Source organism: Petaurus breviceps, unplaced genomic scaffold (genome assembly GCF_028583685.1).
Source record: "Petaurus breviceps papuanus isolate PSGF00001 unplaced genomic scaffold, PetGlider_PUasm1.0 41, whole genome shotgun sequence".
NCBI lineage: Eukaryota > Metazoa > Chordata > Mammalia > Diprotodontia > Petauridae > Petaurus > Petaurus breviceps.
The window spans coordinates 1857002-1876294 of record NW_027186320.1 but is presented as its reverse complement, the minus strand read 5'-3'; the positions used below and the strand labels follow the sequence as shown (position 1 = coordinate 1876294).

The following is a 19293-nucleotide window of genomic DNA, read 5'->3' as shown; positions in this document are numbered from 1 at the left end:
CTATCTATCTATCTATCTATCTATCTATCTATCTATCTATCTAATCTATCTATCCTATTAGAAAAAAAGAGTTATAAAGCCTGTAATCAGGAAATACACCCCCTAAAAGATGGGAAAATTGATAGGAAGCGATAACCAATAGCTAACCTGATTGAAAAACTAGTATCTTTCCAATAATAAGAAAATTCAAAGGAAGCCCCCAGCATATTGATTGGGACCTTTGTGGTATTCTTATGGGAGGAAATTTATACAAGAAGGGAGCAGGAGGGATAGGCAGATAATAGATAGCAAACTTCATTGTTGGTATGAATATTTGTATTAACTGCATTATAGGTCTATTGGACTGCTTCAGTATAGAGAAAATTTTTTAGAACATTGAATGATTGATTCTCAAGGTATCATAAAAATAGAAGATATAAAACAATTACCAAAACATCTTGTACCATTTATACAGAAATATCAACAATAACTGAAATACATGTCAACTTTCTCAACTTTATGAAATATTTAGGATAGTATACTTGTATGTATGTATATAATAATTAATATTTTATATACATAGAAATTTATAAATGTCTATATATATCAAAGGTATTACTTTTTTAGTTATTTAAGGGTTTCATTAGAAATTTTATATTGAAAATTAATGAAAATACTTGAAGTTGACACAAATGTCCCAATCAATATTCTGGAGGCCTTCTTTAAATTCTCCCTATATGGGAAAGATACTGATTTTGCAAAGAGGTTATCTATTGGCTGTCATTTTCTGTCATTATGACCGTTTAAAAACACGTATTAGTGTATTTCCTGGGTTACAGGCTGTATACCACTCTTTTGTAACTCTCTGTAATGGGGTATATCTTAAACAATTCTGGTTCATGTGTCTATCCTTGCCCTTTGAATAAAATTTAATTTTTTGGAGACTATTGTGCCCTGTATTCACTATTCTATATATCTGGAAGAGCAAATAATACTAAGGAAGAGTCAGTTTTGCAGAACAGCTGAACCAGATCCAGAGAAAGAGTTATTGCTGGACATGGCAAAATTAGCACGTTGAAAATTGCATTTCATTCTAAACTCTTCACAGACTCATTTTTTTTTCTCAAGTAATTTTTGCTAAGCAACATTATCCAAAGAATATTTATGAATGCAAATTGAAGAGCAAAACAACCAGCTGCATAATAGAACTATACCAGAATGCATATAGCAATCTCTTCTCATCAGCAGCCATTTTGAAAACACATTTGCACTGTGCCATCTTTGTATCTAATATACCAGATGAGGAAATGGCAAAAGAACTTAAAAAGGTGAGGTCAGAGATGCTATTAGATTATCCGTTTTAGAGCCAACAAAGTATTTCACAGAGTCTAATGGATAATTTCTCAAGTTTTATCAAAAATAAAGAATGGAATGCAAATTATAGGAAAGAAGGAATAATACACACATATTTTATTTACAATGAACATTTATTAAGAGCTTATTATGTGCCTAATAGGAGCAAGTAGGTACCACAGTGGATAAAGTACTGGACCTGGAATAAGGAAACCTGAGTTGAAATGTTGTGTCAGACACTTACTAGCTTTATGACCTTAGTCCAATCAATTAACCCTTCTTGCCTCTGTTTCCTCATCTGTAAGATGAGCTGAAGAAGGAAATGACATCACACTCTAGTATCTTTGCCAAGAAAATCTCAGCTGAAGTCATAAGGAGTCAAAGATGACTCAAATGACTAAACATCAGCCTATTGTGTATCAGACTGTATACTAAATATTGTATAAAAATGAGAAAATAATTAAATGTGCATTGCAGGCAACTTCACATAGAATAATACATATTTTGCTAATATAACTGACCATCAGATAGAGAATGTAGGCTCCCACAATGTTCATTTTTTGTTGTTGATTTTAATAGTTTTTACTAGTTAGAATGAAGGAATACACATTTATTAAATACCCACTTATGTGCCATACACTGTAATAAGCACTTGACAAACACTATCTCAGTTGATCTTCACAAAAGAAAGTAGATGCTATCATTTTCCACATTAGAGAGTTGAAGGAACTGAGAAACAAAGAGGTTAAGCTACTTGCCCAAGGTTACACAGTTTGTAAGTGTCCTGAGATTGAATTTGAACTCAGGTCTTCCTGTCACCAGGAAGTTCTATCCATTGTGCCAACAACTGCCTCCTAGAGCAATGCAGCCTGGGAGGCTCTCCCCACACAAAAGTTCACCACAAATAGGTATAAGTTAAAGAAGATTTTATGAAATAAAGGATTACAAAGAGAAATTTAAAGACGTGTTGGATTTTCACTTTATAGGTTCTGTGATCTAGACCTGAAAGGAAAATTCAGAGGCTACCTCCTCCAACTGATTCATTTGGCATATAAAAATATAGTGGTCCATGGAGGCCAAAGGAAGGCCTTGTAAAAATAGTACAAGTATTGGAAACCACATTCGAACCCAGGTGTCTTGATTCTACAGTTGGTGAATATTCCCTTGTTCCACACTACTCCAATTGTGTTGTTAGATTTATGTTCTCCAAAGCTGTTTACCAGTATCATATTTGCTACTTGTATCATAATCTCTAAATGTTCCTGTTACAGATGGCATTGACCCTTGGGGCACTATAAAAGCCTATTCACTAAAATCCTAAGCAATATGGATGAGATTGGTCTAAGCAGTCACACTGGAAAAATTAAATTGGGATAAAAGGGATTCTGACACAGTTTATAACATGCAGCTGGATGGGCAGAGAGTTAACTTAGCTAATCTAAATGTGGATCTTGGACAAATACTGTACATAGATCATGTACTGGACCCAGAGTGTGGTAGGAAGAGGAAACTGGCCTGGACAGCATTTGAAAATCTATGCAGGGATTTTGACAATCTCAAATGGCTTTCCACAATAAAATTCTATATCTTGAATACAGATATTCTCCCTATAATACCCTATGGCCCTCAATCACAAAACACCAGAAGCTTAGAAGAATGAAAATGATGAATATACTAAAAAGAAGTAAAAAGATGCTTAGTAGGCATGAGCAAGCTACAGCACAATTCATATGAATGGAGGAAGGGTCGAGAAAGGCATTCCTAATGGGATCAGAAAAATGGAAAGGACCAGTCATGTAGTGATTGTAAGAGACTAAAGATGGTCAATTAAATATGCCACTAGGATGCTAGCAGTTCAAAGAAAGACTACAACACTGATGACTGTCATAAAATATGGTTCATAATTATGAAGGATTAAATGGGGGATGCAAAGTGGATGATTTCTATTTATATGGTGAATTAATAAGTGGAATTTCAGAGTTATCAAAATACCAAAGCCAAGGATACCAAAGCACAATCACATAAAAATGTATGCCAACATGTTATGAGCTTTTTAAAATTAGTATCAAGCTGAAGGTACTATACTGACTGGGCTTCTCTATTCACCAAAAAGAAAAAAAAATAACAAAAGGAGGGAAAAAAGTATCTACTCATAACTCAGTGTGATGAAATTTGAAGGGGATAATAGCTTTTTGTGTGGGTTTTTTATGTGTTCAAGCATAAAAATAGTGAGGTGAAGTCAAAAGTTCAGTTATGAAAGCTGAGTTTAAATTCTGACTTGCTGCTTGTTACTGCTTTGAATTTTGACAATTACTCCTGGGTCTCAGTTTCCTCCTTTGTAAAATGAAGAGGTTGAGCTAGATGACCCTTATGATCGTTTTGATATATATATATATATATATATATATATATATATATATATATATGATTCTAAATCCACTTTAGAATATTTTAACTGAGTTCCTATATATGTTAGATGGATTTCATTGAATGAATTTTTCCTTTTTTTGACAGTCTACTTAACAAAGCCAGACACAATAGCTATGGTTTCATATGAGTATATATTTAAAATAAATGCAAAAAAATAGTAATTTAAAGGATTTATAGATAAGTGCAGGATTCAGAACTTAAAGTGGCTTTAGTGATCCCCTAAATTAACCCCTATTAATGTTAATTCCTCATGGGTTAGCAGAACCAATATAATAAAAATGACAAGTTAACCAAAGTTATTTTACTTGTTTAATGTCAAGCTAATCAAACTACTAAATAATCATTTATAGAGCTAGGGAAAATAATAATAAAATTCATTTGAAGGAAATAAAAGGTCAAGAATATGAAAGTAATCAATTTAAAATAACGTGATTGAAGCCAGCCTCAAAGTACCAGATTTCAAACTATATTACAAAACTATAGTCTTCAAAACAATCTGAAATAGATTAGGTACATGTTACACAGTAACAAATAACCAGAGGAATCTGGTATTTGATAAAGATAAAGATCTACCAGTAAGAGCTCACCATTTGAGAAAAATTTCTGAGCAAAATGGAAAGCAGTTTGGCAGAAACAATGTATGGACTGATATCTTTCTCCTGACACCAAGATAAAGTCAAATGATTCGGACAAAAAACATAATATCATAAATAAATGAGGGGAGCATGAATAAATATATCCATCAGATCGATGGATAAGTTAAGAGTTTATAACCATGCAAAAGATAATGGTTTCTTTGATAAAGGTCTCATTTTTCAAATATAAATGGAAATAAGTCAAATAAGAGTCATCCTTCAATTGATAAATGGACAATCAATATGAACAAGTAGTCTTCAGAAGAAATTAAAGCTATTTACAGTCATATGAAAAATGCCCTAAATCACTGTTGATTAGAAAAATGAAATTAAAACAATTCCAGTATATGACTTCATACCTATCATATTAACATAACCAAAAAGAAAAATGAAAAATTCTGGAGGGATTGTGGAAAACTAAGCACAATAATCTATTATTGGCAGTTGTGAATTGGTCCAACCATTCTGGAAAACAAAGACTGAAGTATATTTTTTAAAGTTTATTTTTCTTGGAGATCTTTATTGTGTTTTCTTTGTAACATGCCTAATTTAGAAATATGTTACTCATGATGTCACATGGATAATCAATATCACATTTCTTTCATTCATGAGGGCTAAGGAAGGGGTGGGAAGGAGGGAGATAATTTGGAACTCAAAAATTTTGATCACCAAATAAATTTATTTAAGCACAAAGTGTTCTACAACCTTTGAATTAAAACAAGTCAAGGTAACACCCTTCAAGCCTACCCAGAACTGACATGAACCCTTGCTGTCAAGTGAACCCTGATATCTGATTGAGCCTGTGAATTAGTTTACTTACTGTATTACTGAGTATATTAGATGAGAAGTGATGAAAACCACTTTGGAAGATTAGGAATTGAGTATCTTCATACATGCACATGGGGATATGGAAAGGCCAGGTTGATTTATCTTCTAATATGCTTAACTACCAAGTTTTTGCAGTAATGTTAGCCTCGGCATTCTTTATGACCTGACACTGATTTTAAAACATTCCTGAAAAACCATCCTAGATATACCTCAAGACTCTTACTTGTTCTTTAGACACATGTCTATTATTCTAGGACCACAAAAGACTTCTTTTATTTTATTAAGATCATTCAAAACTTTTGTTTTTGGGATCCTCAGACAGGTAGATGAGATGAGTGACTGAAAGCAACAAGAACAATTAATTGGTTTAAAATAATATTTTTTTGAAAAGTATATTTAGCCAAGTCAAGTCTAATATTCCTAACAAACTATCAATATACAGGATTTTTGGCGGGTGGGGGTGGAGCATAGGGACAACAGTAAGTCTTGAGTTTGACTGTGCAGATAAATAAAAAAATGAAATTTTTTTTTCTACAAGAATCAACTGGAAGGAATTAATGTGGAACATTTTTTTTTTTTTTTTCAAAAGCCTCATTTTTTTTAAAAAATAGAATGTTAAAATGTAATTGGGAAATATTTAACAAAATAAATAATATCTATTATTTGCAAAAGCCACCTAATGTCAAAACCAAAGCAAAAAATAAATTAAATTAAAATAATTACCCTTTTGTATAGATGTATGAACTGAAGTTTGAGGAACTTAAGTGACTTTTTCAGTTTGTGAGTAGCAGTACCAGGATTCAAACAGTTTTATAGACACTGACAACTTAAAAAAGAGAGAAATCTTCTTACTACTTCTGTTTGGTGTGTGGGGAGGAGTTGATTAAAATCAATCCGAAACTGGGATGACTGCAAAGGGAGATAGGTAGGGAGTGGGAGAAAGGGAGAAAGAGAAGTTGCATTTCTGGGTTCTCTGGCCACCAAATGAACGGTATTGAAAAATCTGGTTCTTCAGGCCAGGAAGAGTTTCTAAGGATGAAATTTAAAAAGAAATATATCATCTTACTCATCGCTATTCTACCCTCCAGGCAAAACTTCAAGAAGATAAAGAGTTAAGACCTCCCCTTCTTTATTTGCCTCCCACTACTTCTTGAGACAACATCTTATATTCTGCATTCTAAATTCCATGATAGATCTGAGGAGCAGAGGAAGTAACTCCTTTCCAAGAGAAAGTCACTTTTGACGTAAGAAGGATCAGCCCTGTCAGCTATTGGAAACTTCTTCTTCGCATAGTCTGACTAGGCAAAAGAAGGGAAAGGTCAAATTGCATGCCATCCATCTCAAACATTTGGAAAGTAAGAAAATGTCAGGTGATAATGAATCAGATTCAGTAAGTCCCCAGTGAAAAGATCAATGGTTCTAAACTCAGAAGACCTAAATTCAAATTTTCCTTCTGCTTTTACTGCTTATGAAACCTTGCATAAATCACTTAATATCTCTCAGGCTATTTCCTCATCTGTAAAATGAAAGGATAGAACAAGATAGTCTCTAAAGTCCCTTCCAACTTTGTTTTTGTTTTGTTTGTTTCTGTCTTTATTTATTAAGGGAAAATATTTCAAGACAAATGTTAAACTTTCAGTGTTAGTCAGTATGTGGTTTTTCAGATGTAGATGATCACATTTGTGGATTATTAAGGCTCCTGGGGACTTCTCCTATGTCCTGGTGCTTGTTTTTCAGCCATCTTGTGGCAAATTAACACTTTACCAGAGGATAGATGATAACGGAAAGGTGGTCAAAGTCAAAGCAAATAATTTTTGTTACTTGTTAGTAGCTCTGGAAAGAGGGTTTGTTGGGGGTAAATAACTGGAAAAAAATTAGTTTCTATGGATTTCCTTTAACCATCATTTCTTAATTTTTCTCCAATTATTACTGGAGGGAAATGAAAGTCGACTGTTTTCAATTGCAACATGTCCATATGTGGGAGCCATTTTTCCCAAACATTCCATTAATTCTTTCCTTTCCTTCAATCTCATTTCCTGCCTTAATTGTGCCAGAGTGTACTTTAAGATTGATCATAATAAACTGCTATAGCACCAAATTAAAAAAAAAATGTTGTCACAAATTCTACATACAAGCAAAATAGGTTTCCTGGAATGTCTTTAATCATAGTTGAAAGTAGCAGAATTGAAAACATTTATTTTCATAAACATTTTTAAATATATGGAAAAAACCTAACATTTTTATATGAGAAAAAAATACATTTTGTAATCATTAACTGAATTGTTACCTTACCTTTTATATACTGCTTCATCTCTTAGCTCCCATTCTACCCCTGAATTTGATGCCATAAATCTCCATCTTCTAATTTACAGTATAAAACTGTGTTAAATGGTAAAAATCATAATCCAGGTTTAACTCTATATACAAATAATGTATTGGCAATTGTCTTATTTCAAACTGGTCTCCTATAACAAGGGAAAGTGGATGTTTCTGTTTTAAAAATAAATTAATGAGAGCATATTTTGTTGAAGGGGAAGAGGCTAATGAGGAACTTGTCAGTGTTCCAATTTGAACTAAACACTTGCTTATTTTTACTTCTTGAGAAAGAAACATGTTTTGAAAGTCATAAACACATCTCATTAAATTATGCAATAATATTATTTTTCTTAATTGTCCCAGAAACACTTTATTGAAGATCTCTGGGCACCAAATCAAGTCCAACATTTCAGGACAATAGGAATGATAATCACCAGGAAAAGGCTAACAGTAATAAGAGCCATGACGACCTTAATTTTGAATCCACATCATCACATTTGTCTTCAAAGCTGTTTGGATCTGTTGCTAAAAACTGCTGCATTCTCCAATAAGCTTTCTGATTTTTCTTACATCTCACTCTTTCTCTCTCTCTCTCTCTCTCTCTCTCTCTCTGTCTCTCTCTGTCTCTCTCTCTCTCCCTCTCAATCACTTTTGTAATATTCTATTGTATGACATCTATTACTTCATTCACCTGATTTTGTACAGGCCTAATTTTGTCACTCCAAGGTGCAAATTTTGGTCCATATGGGCTCCTTAGGAAAAAATCCTATTCTTCATCTGAATCTTCTTCCAAAAGATCTCCCATTTTGCTTTTCAGAAAACCAGTGACATCACCATCATTTAGATAGTGTTTGAATTTAAGAGGCATCTATATTGCACAAAAAGTTGTTTTCCTTCTCCCAATTTTAAAAGGCAGATATACACCACCTAGGTATTTACTTAGAGTCTTCTGATCTTAGAGTCAAGCCAGGCTGGAGCTGACTGGGCTGAGCCAGACTGGGGTAAGGGAAGGGGAAGAAGGAGGAAGGAGGGAGGGAGGAGAGGAGGAACAGGGAGAAATGACAACCACCAATGATCCAGCATCAGCCTGATTTACTCCCCTGCTGCCCATCCCCTGCATGTAATATATAAAAAAGTTTTTTTTTAATGCTTTCCTCTTGACAACCATGTGAAGATAGCAGTAAAACACACACACATATACATATATATATATACATACATACATACATATATATGAATTTTAGTGTGACAGAATCCACTGGAAGATGGAGCATGGCAATTCCCAGTCCAGGAAAGTGCACATAAGACTGGACAGGGGGAGCACAGAGCAAATGGGGGTTGCACCAACAAGGACCAGAGATTAGACCACAATGGAGCAAAAGGGTGCCTTGGCCAGTGGATTCACCCACCACAAGAGCAATTCACAGACATCTCACCATGGGAGAGAGGATTGGTTGGAGACAGGCAATAAAAAGTGAAGGGCTCTTGGCAGTGACAGTAGCTTCTCCTTGGCCTATCAGCCCATAGCCTAGGTTTTAAAAATCACCTAGTTGAACTCCTGGGAGCCAAGATTTTGGAGTAAACTCTTGCTGCTCTAGTCCCCCTCTCTGACCCAGAACACACAGAGATTATTACCCCAGTATAAAATCCTGAAACAGTGGAAGCAGGAGCAGGCTTGAGAGTCCTAGAGGAAGGATGTGCCTGAAGCCTTGGTGAACCCGAAGTGAAGGGTGGAAGGCATACCAATAAACCCCATCTGACTAAGAGGAGATCCAGAGGCCTAGGGTGGTGGAGCCAGCAAGTGCTAACACCAGAAGCCCAGGTGTGCCTCAACACAATCAAGAAAATCTGCATACACCAGCAGCAGGCCCTTAGGTGCTGAGCCTGCCCAAGATCTAGCCCAGGGGCACAGAAGTGGAAATCTGAAATGACCAGACAACCCCTCTCCCACACCTTACTCTGTGAGCCTCAGGGGAAAAACTGAGAGTCTTGGCCTTGGCCTCAGTCTAGACATTCAGAAGGTACAGCACACAAAGTCAATAACCAGACCCCTATCTCCCAGCTTGAGAAGCATGAATTAGAGCCCTCTGTAGCACAGAAGCAGAAATCTACTTTAAAAACCAGGAAATAGGCAATCACAATAGGCCAGAAGCAACTTGGAAAAGCAAGACAAAAGACAATTGAATCTTATTATTGTGAACTATAAGAATCACTTTCAGAAGACATCATTGACTCTATATACACACCTGAGACCACAGAAGGAAATAAGAACTGGTCTCAAGCCCAAAAAGCATTCTTGGAAGAGATCCAAAAAAGATTTTAAAAGCCAAGTCAGAGAGGTAGATAGAAGATAAATTGACCAATCCTATTAAAATTATATTGGCCAAAATGGAAAAAAAAATCTCACTGAAGAAAACAAATCCTTAAAAAGTAAAATTTATGAACTGGGATGGGAGGTTCAGAAATCTAACTGGAGAAAATATCTCTCTAAAAATGAAATCTGAACATATGGAAAAGGAGCTTGAAAAACTGAGGAAAATAATTCACTAACTATTTCAATCAGTCAAGTCGAAGCTAATGACTCTATGATACATCAAGAATCAGTGAAACAAAACATAAAAAATGAAAAATGAGAAGAAAATATAAAATATCTCATTGAAAAAACAACTCACCTGGAGAAGAGTTCCAGCAGAGATAACCCATGAATTATTTGTCTACCAGAAAGCCATGATGAAAAAAAAAACAGCCTGGACAACATCCTCCAAGAAATTGTCAAGGAAAACTGTTCTGAGGTCCTAGAATCAGAGAATAAAATAGTTATTGAAAGAATTCACCAGACTCCTCCTGAAAGAGATCCCAAACTGAAAAGTTCAAGAAATATTCCAAGTCATATTCCAGAATTATAAGGTCAAGAGGATAATGCTCCCAGTAGCCAGAAAGAAATAATACAAATATCATGGAACTACAGTCAGGATCACACAGGGCCTAGCAGCTGCTACAATAAAAGATCAGAGAGATAGGAATATGATATTTCATAAGGCAAAAATAGCTTGGATTGTAAGCAAGAATCTACTACCTAGCAAAACTGAGCATAATCTTTGAGGCAAGGAGATGGAAATTCAATGAAATAAGGGAATTCCAGACTTTTCCTGATGGAAAAGCCAGAGATTAATGTAAAATTTGATCTCCACATACAGCACTCAAGAGAGAGACATAAAAAGGTAAACAAGGAAAACACACACACACATAAATTGTGATTCAATAAGAGCAAACTGTTTACATCCATATATGGGAAGCTGATAAATCCCAATATTGAGATTTAGATGATTATCATGAAATTTTAAAGGGATATGCATAAAGTATGTGGATATAAATGAACTAATCTGATGATAAAATATAAAAAACCTTATTAAGGGGTGCAAAGACATTGTAATGGGAGAAAAGGAAAGAGGGGGCAGAAAGGGGTAAATGACGGCATACACAGAGTCATAAAAGCATACTATAGTGGAGGGAAAGAAGGGAGAGAGATGAACATTATATGAGCTTTACTCTCATTGGTTTTGGTTCAAGGAGGGATTAACATAATCAGTCAAGTTTAGGATTCAAACATGAAAAGACACAAAAACTCATTATAGTAGAGGGAAAGGAGGGAGGGAAGCACTGTATGAAATTTACTCTCATCAGATTGTATTCAAGGAGGGAATAACATAATCTATTAAGTATAAAAATCTATTGTGTCCTACAGGTAGTAGGAGGGGTAAGGGGGAAAAGGGAGGGGGATGATTAGAAGGGAGGGAAATATTAGTAAGAGGAAAGGGTAGGTAAAGGGAGGGAGGTCCATAGGGAGAGAATACTGAGGGAGATGTTGGTCAAAAGGAAAACTCTTAAGGAGGGGAAAGGAAAAGGGAGAAATAAAAGCATAAACAGGGAGGGAATAGGAGGGAAGGGAAAGACACAGGTAGTAATCATTAACTGAATGTGAATGGGATAAACCCTCCCATAAACCTGAGGCAGATAGCAGATTGGTTTAAAAACCACAATCCTACAATATGCTGTCTACAAGAAACACATCTGAAATGAGGAAATACACAGGTTAAAGGTAAAAGACTGGAGTAGAATATATTATGCTTCAGGTAAATTAAAATAAAAAAAACAAGGGTAGCAATCTTTATCTCAGATAAAGCAAATGAAAAAAGAGATCTAATTAGAGATAAGGAAGGAAACTATATCCTGCTAAAAAACACCATTAAGAATGAAGAAATATCAGTGTGGCTAAGTGGTACAGTGAATAGAGTATTGGCCCTGGAGTCCTGTGGACCTGAGTTCCAATCAGGCCTCAGACACTTAGCACTTACTAGTCATATAACCTTGGGCAAGCCACTTCTCCCCAGTTGCCCTCCAAAAAGGAAAAAAAAAAGACAAATAAAAAAAGAATGAAGCAATATCATTACTTAACAGTTATGCATCAAGAAGTATAGAACCCAAATTCCTAGAGAATTTAAGGGAATTAGAGGAAGAAATAGATAGCAAAACTATAATAATGGGGGATTGCAGTCTCCCCCTCTCTGAACTTGATATATCAAACCTCAAAATAAATAAGAAAAAAGTTAAGGAGGTGAATAGAATTTTAGAGAGGGTAGATATGATAGACCTTGGGAGAAAACTGAATGGCGATGAAAAGAAATATACCTCCTTCTCATTGGTACATAGCACATAAACAAAAATTGATCATGTACTAGGACATAAAAACTTCACAATTCAGTGCAGAAAGGGAGAAATATTTAATGCATCCTTCTCAGATGATGATGCAATAAAACTTATATGTAATAAAGGACCATGGAAAGATAAACTAAAAATTAATTGGAAACTAAATAATTTAAACCTAAAGAATGAGTATATCAAACAAGAAATTTTAGAAGCAATAAGTAACATTTCAAGAGAATGACAATAATGACACAACATACCAAAACTTGTGGGATACAGGAGAAGCAGTTCTTAGGGGAATTTTTATAGCCCTGAATGCATACATGAATAAAATAGAGAAAATCAAGGTCAATAATTTGGGCATGCAACTGAAAAAGATAAGAAAAGAACAAATTGAAAATCCTCAATTAAATGCTAAATTAGAAATACTGAAAACCAAGGGAGAGATTAATAAAACTGAAATTAAAATAACTATCAAATTAATAAATAAAGCTAAGAGCTGGTTTTATGAAAAAAAAACAAGAAAATTGATATACCTTTAGTCAATATGATATAAAAGAAAGAAGAAAAACGTATTACAAGTATCAAAAATGAAAAGGGTGAATCTACTTCCAATGAAGAGGTAATTAAAAATATAATTAGGAATTATTTTGCCCAATTGTATGCACATAAATTTGACAAGCTTATTAAAATGGATGAATATTTAAAAAAATAAGTTGCTTAGACTAACTGAAGAACATGTAAAATAACTAAAATAACCCAATCTCAGAAAAAGTAAATTGAACAAATCACCAATGAACTTCCTAGGAAAAAATCTCCAGGACCAGATGTATTCACTAGTGAATTCTATTGAACATTTAAAGAAAAATTGATTCCAATGCTTTATAAAATATTTGGGAAAAATGGAAAAGAAGAAGTCCTACCAAATTATTTTTATTGTACAAATATGGTACTGATACCTAAGTCAGGAAGAGACAAAACAAAGAAAGAAAATTATAGACTAATTTTCCTCATGAATATAGATGCAGATATTTAAAATTAAATAATAGCAAAAAGACTACAGCAACTTATCACAAGAATAATATACCTTGATCAGGGAGGATTTATTCCAGGAATGCAAGGATGGTTCAATATTAGGAAAACTATCAGTAGAATTTATCATATCAACAACAAAATTAACAGAAACCATATGATTATCTCAATAGATGCAAAAAAAGCTTTTGACAAAAAAACAACACCCATTCCTATTTAAAACACTAGAAAGTATAAGAATGAATGGAGTCTTCCTTCAAATAATAAGTAGTATCTATCTAAAAGCATCAGAAAGTATTTTATGTAATGTGGATAAGCTAGAAGCATTTCCAGTAAGATTGGAGGGGAAAAAGGATGTCCATTATCAACCCCCTTATTCAATTTAATATTATAAATGTTAGCAGAAGCAATAAGATAAGAAAAAGAAATTGGAGAAATCACATTAGGCAAAGAAGAGACTAAGCTATCACTCTTTGCAGATGATATAGTTAGAGAATCCTAGAGAATCAAGTAAAAAACTACTTGAGACAATAAATAAAATTTGGCCAAGTTTCAGGATATAAAAAAAACCCAGTATTAATCCTCAGCATTCCTATATATTTCTAATAAAATTCAGCAGAAATAGATAGAAATTCCATCTACAGTTACTATGGACATTATAAAATATTTGGGAATCTACCTGCCAAAACAAACCCAGGACCTATACGAACCCAATTACAAAACACTTTTCACACAAATAAAGTTAGATCTAACTAATTGGAAAAACAACAGCTGCTCATGGCTAGGTTGAGCTTATATAGTAAAAATGACAATTTTACCTAAATTAAATTACATATATAGTGACATACCTATTAATCTATCAAAACATTATTTTATAGAGCTAAAAAAGATAGCAACAAAATTCATTTGGAAAGGGGCGGCCAGGTGGCTCAGCAAGTAAGAGCACCGGATCCAGTGTTGGGATGATGTGGAGATCGAATCCAGGGCTCAGACACTCATCACCACACCCAGAAATAACTGGCTGTGTAACCTTGAGCAAGTTACTTAACCCCAATTGCTTTAAAAAAAAAAAACACACGTATAAAAATTCATTTGGAAGAACAAAAGTCCAGAATATCAAGGGAATTTAAAGAAATGCTAGGAAAGGTGGCTAATTCATATCAGATTTTAAACTGTATTATAAAGCAGCAATCCTCAAAACTACTTGGTACTGGCTGACGAATAGAGTAGTGGAGCAGTGCAATAGATTAGATATAAGAAACACAGCAGTCAATGACTATTATAATCTATTGTTTGATAAACCCAAAAACCCCAGTTTTGGGGATAAGAACTCACTATTTTACAAAAACTTCTGGGAAATCTGAAGTATAGTAAAGGAGTAAGTGGGCATAGACCAATATCTTATACCATTTACCAAAATCAACTCTAAATGGGTGCATGATTGTAAGGGTTATGGGATTTAAAGATCTTCCATGCCCCGTTGGACTTGCTGACGTAGCAGGAAGGGGTGGAGCAAGAGGAAGCGGAAGCCAAGCTAGCGTTCCTTCGGTGGCTGGCGGTGGTGGTGACGGCGGCAGCAGCAGAGGCAGTGGCAGCGCGAAGCCCTTTTTGAGTTAGAACTGCTAAGGACTTTCTGCTAAGGACTCCTGCTGAGGACTGCCAGGGGCCGGAGCTGCTGGGAGCGCTCTTCCAGGACGCTGGGTGGTTGCTGTGAGTGGGGAGAGGAGGACCTTTGCCTGAGGTAGCCTGTTCTGTTTTAAAGGCTTGAAAATGTGGGTGCTTTCTACTTTATCTACCTGTGCCAATGTCATAACTACTCTGATGGCTTTCACTTTCTGGTTTTGGGACTCAGTCTTTTGGTATCTTAATAAATTTTCTAGTTTATTTCCTCATATGGCAAACATGACGTATTTTCTAATGGATAATTATATCAGCATATTTGTAATCTCTATAGGCATTGTGAATATGGCATTGCTGATACAATGATCTAGGTATAAAGGCTGATACTGTAAGGAATCTGGGCAAGTAAGGAATAGTTTACCTGTCAGATTCATGGAGAAGAGAAGATTTTATGAACAAACAAGAGTAAGAGATCATTATGGAATGCAAAATGGATAAATTTGATTACATTAAATTAAAAAGATTTTGTTTAAATAAAGCCAATGTAACCAGGATTAAGAGGGAAGTAGAAAATTGGGAAAGAATTTTTACAATCAGTGTCTCTGGTAAAGAACTCATTTCTAAAATATACAGAGAAATCAGTCAAAACTATAAGAATACAAGTCATTCCCCAATTGATAAGTGGCCAAAGGATGTGAACAGGCAGTTTTCAGAGAAAGAAATTAAAGATATCCATAAGCATATGAAAAAAATGCTCTATATCACTATTGATTAGATAAATGCAAATCAAAACAAGTCTGAGGTAGCATATCTCACCAGTCAGATTGGCTAAGATGATGAATGCTGGAGATGATGTAGGAAAATCAGAACCCTAATGCATTGTTGGTTGAGCTGTGAACTGATTAAACCATTCTGGAGAGCAACCTGGAACTATGCCTAAAGGGCTATAAGTAAGTGCATACTTTGATGCAGCAATACCATCTTTAGGGTTGTATCCCTAAGAGATCATACAAGTGGGAAAGAGAACCTTATGTACAATAATATTTATAGAAGCTCTTTTTGTAGTGGTGTGATAGTAATGGCAATTAAAGATTCCCCTGTATTGGCTTGGTTTTCAAATTGATTGTGTTAAAACCCAGAGTTTGTTAATCCCACCTGTGGGATGGGCTTGTTGATGTGAAAAGAAAGTCCTGAACTGGGAGGAGCTGGTGATGTAGATTTGGAGAGACACTAGAGAGAGGCGGAAGATCTTTTTGGAAGCAGCACCTCCTGGAGAGAGAGAGACTAAGAGAATTGCTGGTGGCCGCTTTGAATTGCCCTGGACTTTTGAGACCTGCCCCCTGAGCTGCCAAGGACTGAGGAGACATGGCTATTTTGCTGGTACTTTGTCTGTCTGTTTTGATGTTGTTTTGCCAGATTTGTCCACTGGTGAAAGACAGTCCTTTTGTTGAAGAAGTCCTGGAACCTGGCTGTTCGCTAAGAAGCCCTGAGACTGTCCTGCAGACAGAGAGTGGATACTGTCCACTGGTGAGGGACAGTGCTGTTGTTGCAAGGGTCTGGAGACTGTCCTGCAGACAGAATGAATACTGTCCACTGGTGAAGGACAGTGCTGTTGTTGCAGGGGTCTGGGAGCCTTTCTGTTGGTTCAGAAGCCCTGAAGAAGGATTTTCTGGTTGTATGTTTACAGAAATCCTGGGAGAGGGTTTTGCTGATGTGTTCAGGGGTTCTAGGACTGTTCTACAGACAGAGGATAAATTCATGAAGGGACTGGCAATGTATCTTATTGCCTTGCTAAGCCTTGTCTCCCCAGGAACTAAGATTGCTGAGAACTTGCCTCGTGTCAAGATGAAGAAAAGACCTCCATTTGGGTATTAAGTGCTGTGTTTAAACTTGATGTAACTCTGGGGTAGATTCAATTGTGATCCAGGGGTGGGGAACTTTTGACCTTATGTTTGGAAACTAATCTCCATTTGAGAAGAGGGGCTTTGTGGTGGACTTAATTAAGGTATAACCTAGGGGTGGAGAAGTATTTAGAACAGAGACTTTGTAATTGATTGAATGATTGGAAGGTCCTGGGGTGGGGTAGTACTTGGAGATTATTTAATCACTCTTAGTAAATGCTGTATTTTGAATGATGTCGTGTTTTGATCTTCTCTGTTCTTGGTTTGTCACTGAATAAAATAGAGAGCACCTATGCTGGTATTTTGAACCTGGGAAGTTGCCTTCTTTTGGCATTACATTACATTAAGCCATAGAAGAAGAGATCTTCACCCCTTACCACAAGATTTTGGGGCCCCATTTGTTTGGGGTGGGGGAATGATGGGGAGCTTGTGCTCAAGCTCCACCCTAAAATATGGTTTTCTGTGTTTATTGTGTGCTATTCTTGTTATATTGTTGTGAAATTTTGTTGACACCAGTTATTCCTACTGTATTTTTGCCAAGTAAGGGACATGAAAGATCTTGGGGCCAAATGTAAGGGTTATGGGATTTAAAGATCTTCCGCCTCTCTCTAGTGTCTCTCCAAATCTACATCACCAGCTCCTCCCAGTTCAGGACTTTCTTTTCACATCAACAAGCCCATCCCACAGGTGGGATTAACAAACTCTGGGTTTTAACACAATCAATTTGAAAACCAAGCCAATACAGGGGAATCTTTAATTGCCATTACTATCACAAGTGGCAAATAATTGGAATTCAAAGGGATGCCTATCAATTGGGGAATGGCTAAACAAGTTGTGGTATATGAATATGATGGAATACTATTGTGCTATATAAAAGGAGGACCAAACAGACTTCATAATAACCTGGTGTAGCAGCAAGCACCCCAGCATCCCCAGGATGGCTGCTAACACAGGTTCTTAGATCTGCTTTTCTAAAGGAAAACAACTCAAAATGGGTTAACATTCTTCCTTTAATCAATCAAACATATGATTTACCTAGTTCAGGGGGAAAAGTCAGCACCCTGAACTTCAGAATATACAGAGGTTACAAGCAGAAATTACAAGACAGCAAAACATTTCAAGGAGAGAAGCCTCCAACTGTCCAACCATTATATCCCTACCTAGTCAGTCACCAGAATGGGAATCATCAACTTCTGGGTTTTTCAAAGCCAGGGGGCTCTCAATGGCTGCCCATTGTCTCGTCTGGTCAAATCACACAACACTTCTCAAAGTGAGCCCCAAAACAATGCCTCACATCAGGGATTATATAGCCTTTTCCTGGCTCAGAGAATGTAACAACCCTCTTGACCCACTGCCCAATCACAAAGTATCTTCTGAAAAACAAGCTTCCCACCACAGGCTCCAAATGCATTTACCCTAGGGGTAGGGAAGATCTTACACAATACAATCTTAGAAAGATGGTAACAACATAAATTTATATTCCCATTATACCTGAGAGACTTATATTAACTGAAGTTGAGTTATGATAGCAGAAAAAAGGAGAAATTTGTGCACAATTACAGATACAAGTATGTGTGATGACTAACTTTAATAGACTGGGCTTCACTCAGCAATGCAAGGTTATAAGACAACTCCAAAAGACTAATGATGGAGAGGAATATCCTAATCCAGAGAAAGAACTACAGAATCTGAATGCAGACTGAAGCAAATTACTTGCACTATCTCTTTTTTTGTTTGTTTTCTTTTGTTTCTTCTTTCTTGTTGTTCACTCCATTGGTTATGATCCTTCTTTAAAACCTGACTGATGTTTGGTGGGAAGGTATTTGTAGATCCTGTATTTGATTCTGTGCTGCCATGGGGGTAAGAGGAGAGGAAAGGCAGGGGGATAAAATTTGAAATTCAAGGGATTGTGGAACTGAATGTAGTAAACTAAAAGTAATTTAAAAAAAAACCTGGGTTTGAAACAAAATATTCTAATAAAAGTATAGTGCGTGGGCCATAACACCACTTTAAGAAACACATTCATTTATTTATGTAAGAGCGAAAAAAAGACAATGAAAGATTATATATATATATATGTCCATCTCTTCCATGGCAATCTTCCATTATTACAGATAGTATACAAAATAATACCTCTTTTAAAGATGTGACATTTGACTTACATGTAGAGACTTGCTGAAGACAAAAAGAAAATAGTTGTGAAGAATTCTTAATCTTTTGAAAAATAGGTAAATGTGAAAATAATGTAACAAGACTGTTATGGTCAGCAGACATTTGTCTGAAGTTCTGGATTCCCCATTTAAATAAGCAATAAACAAATTGGAGCATATTCAAATAAAAAGAACCAGTAAAATAAAGAGAGTAGGAATTGTCTTCCATTCATGGATAACAAACAAACAAAAAAAAAGGCACATATTTTGTGGTTTGTTGTTGGAGTTGGGAAGATATGTAATGAGATTTTTCTTAAATTAAAGAGTGCATTTATCTGGCAAGAT

General features: G+C 35.5%; 1 pseudogene; it reads right to left on the bottom strand.

Annotated features, from left to right (window-relative positions):
- Nucleotides 1-7936: 7936 nt before the first annotated feature.
- LOC138171036 (vesicle-associated membrane protein 4-like) lies at nucleotides 7937-8409 on the bottom strand (annotated as a pseudogene).
- Nucleotides 8410-19293: the final 10884 nt, after the last annotated feature.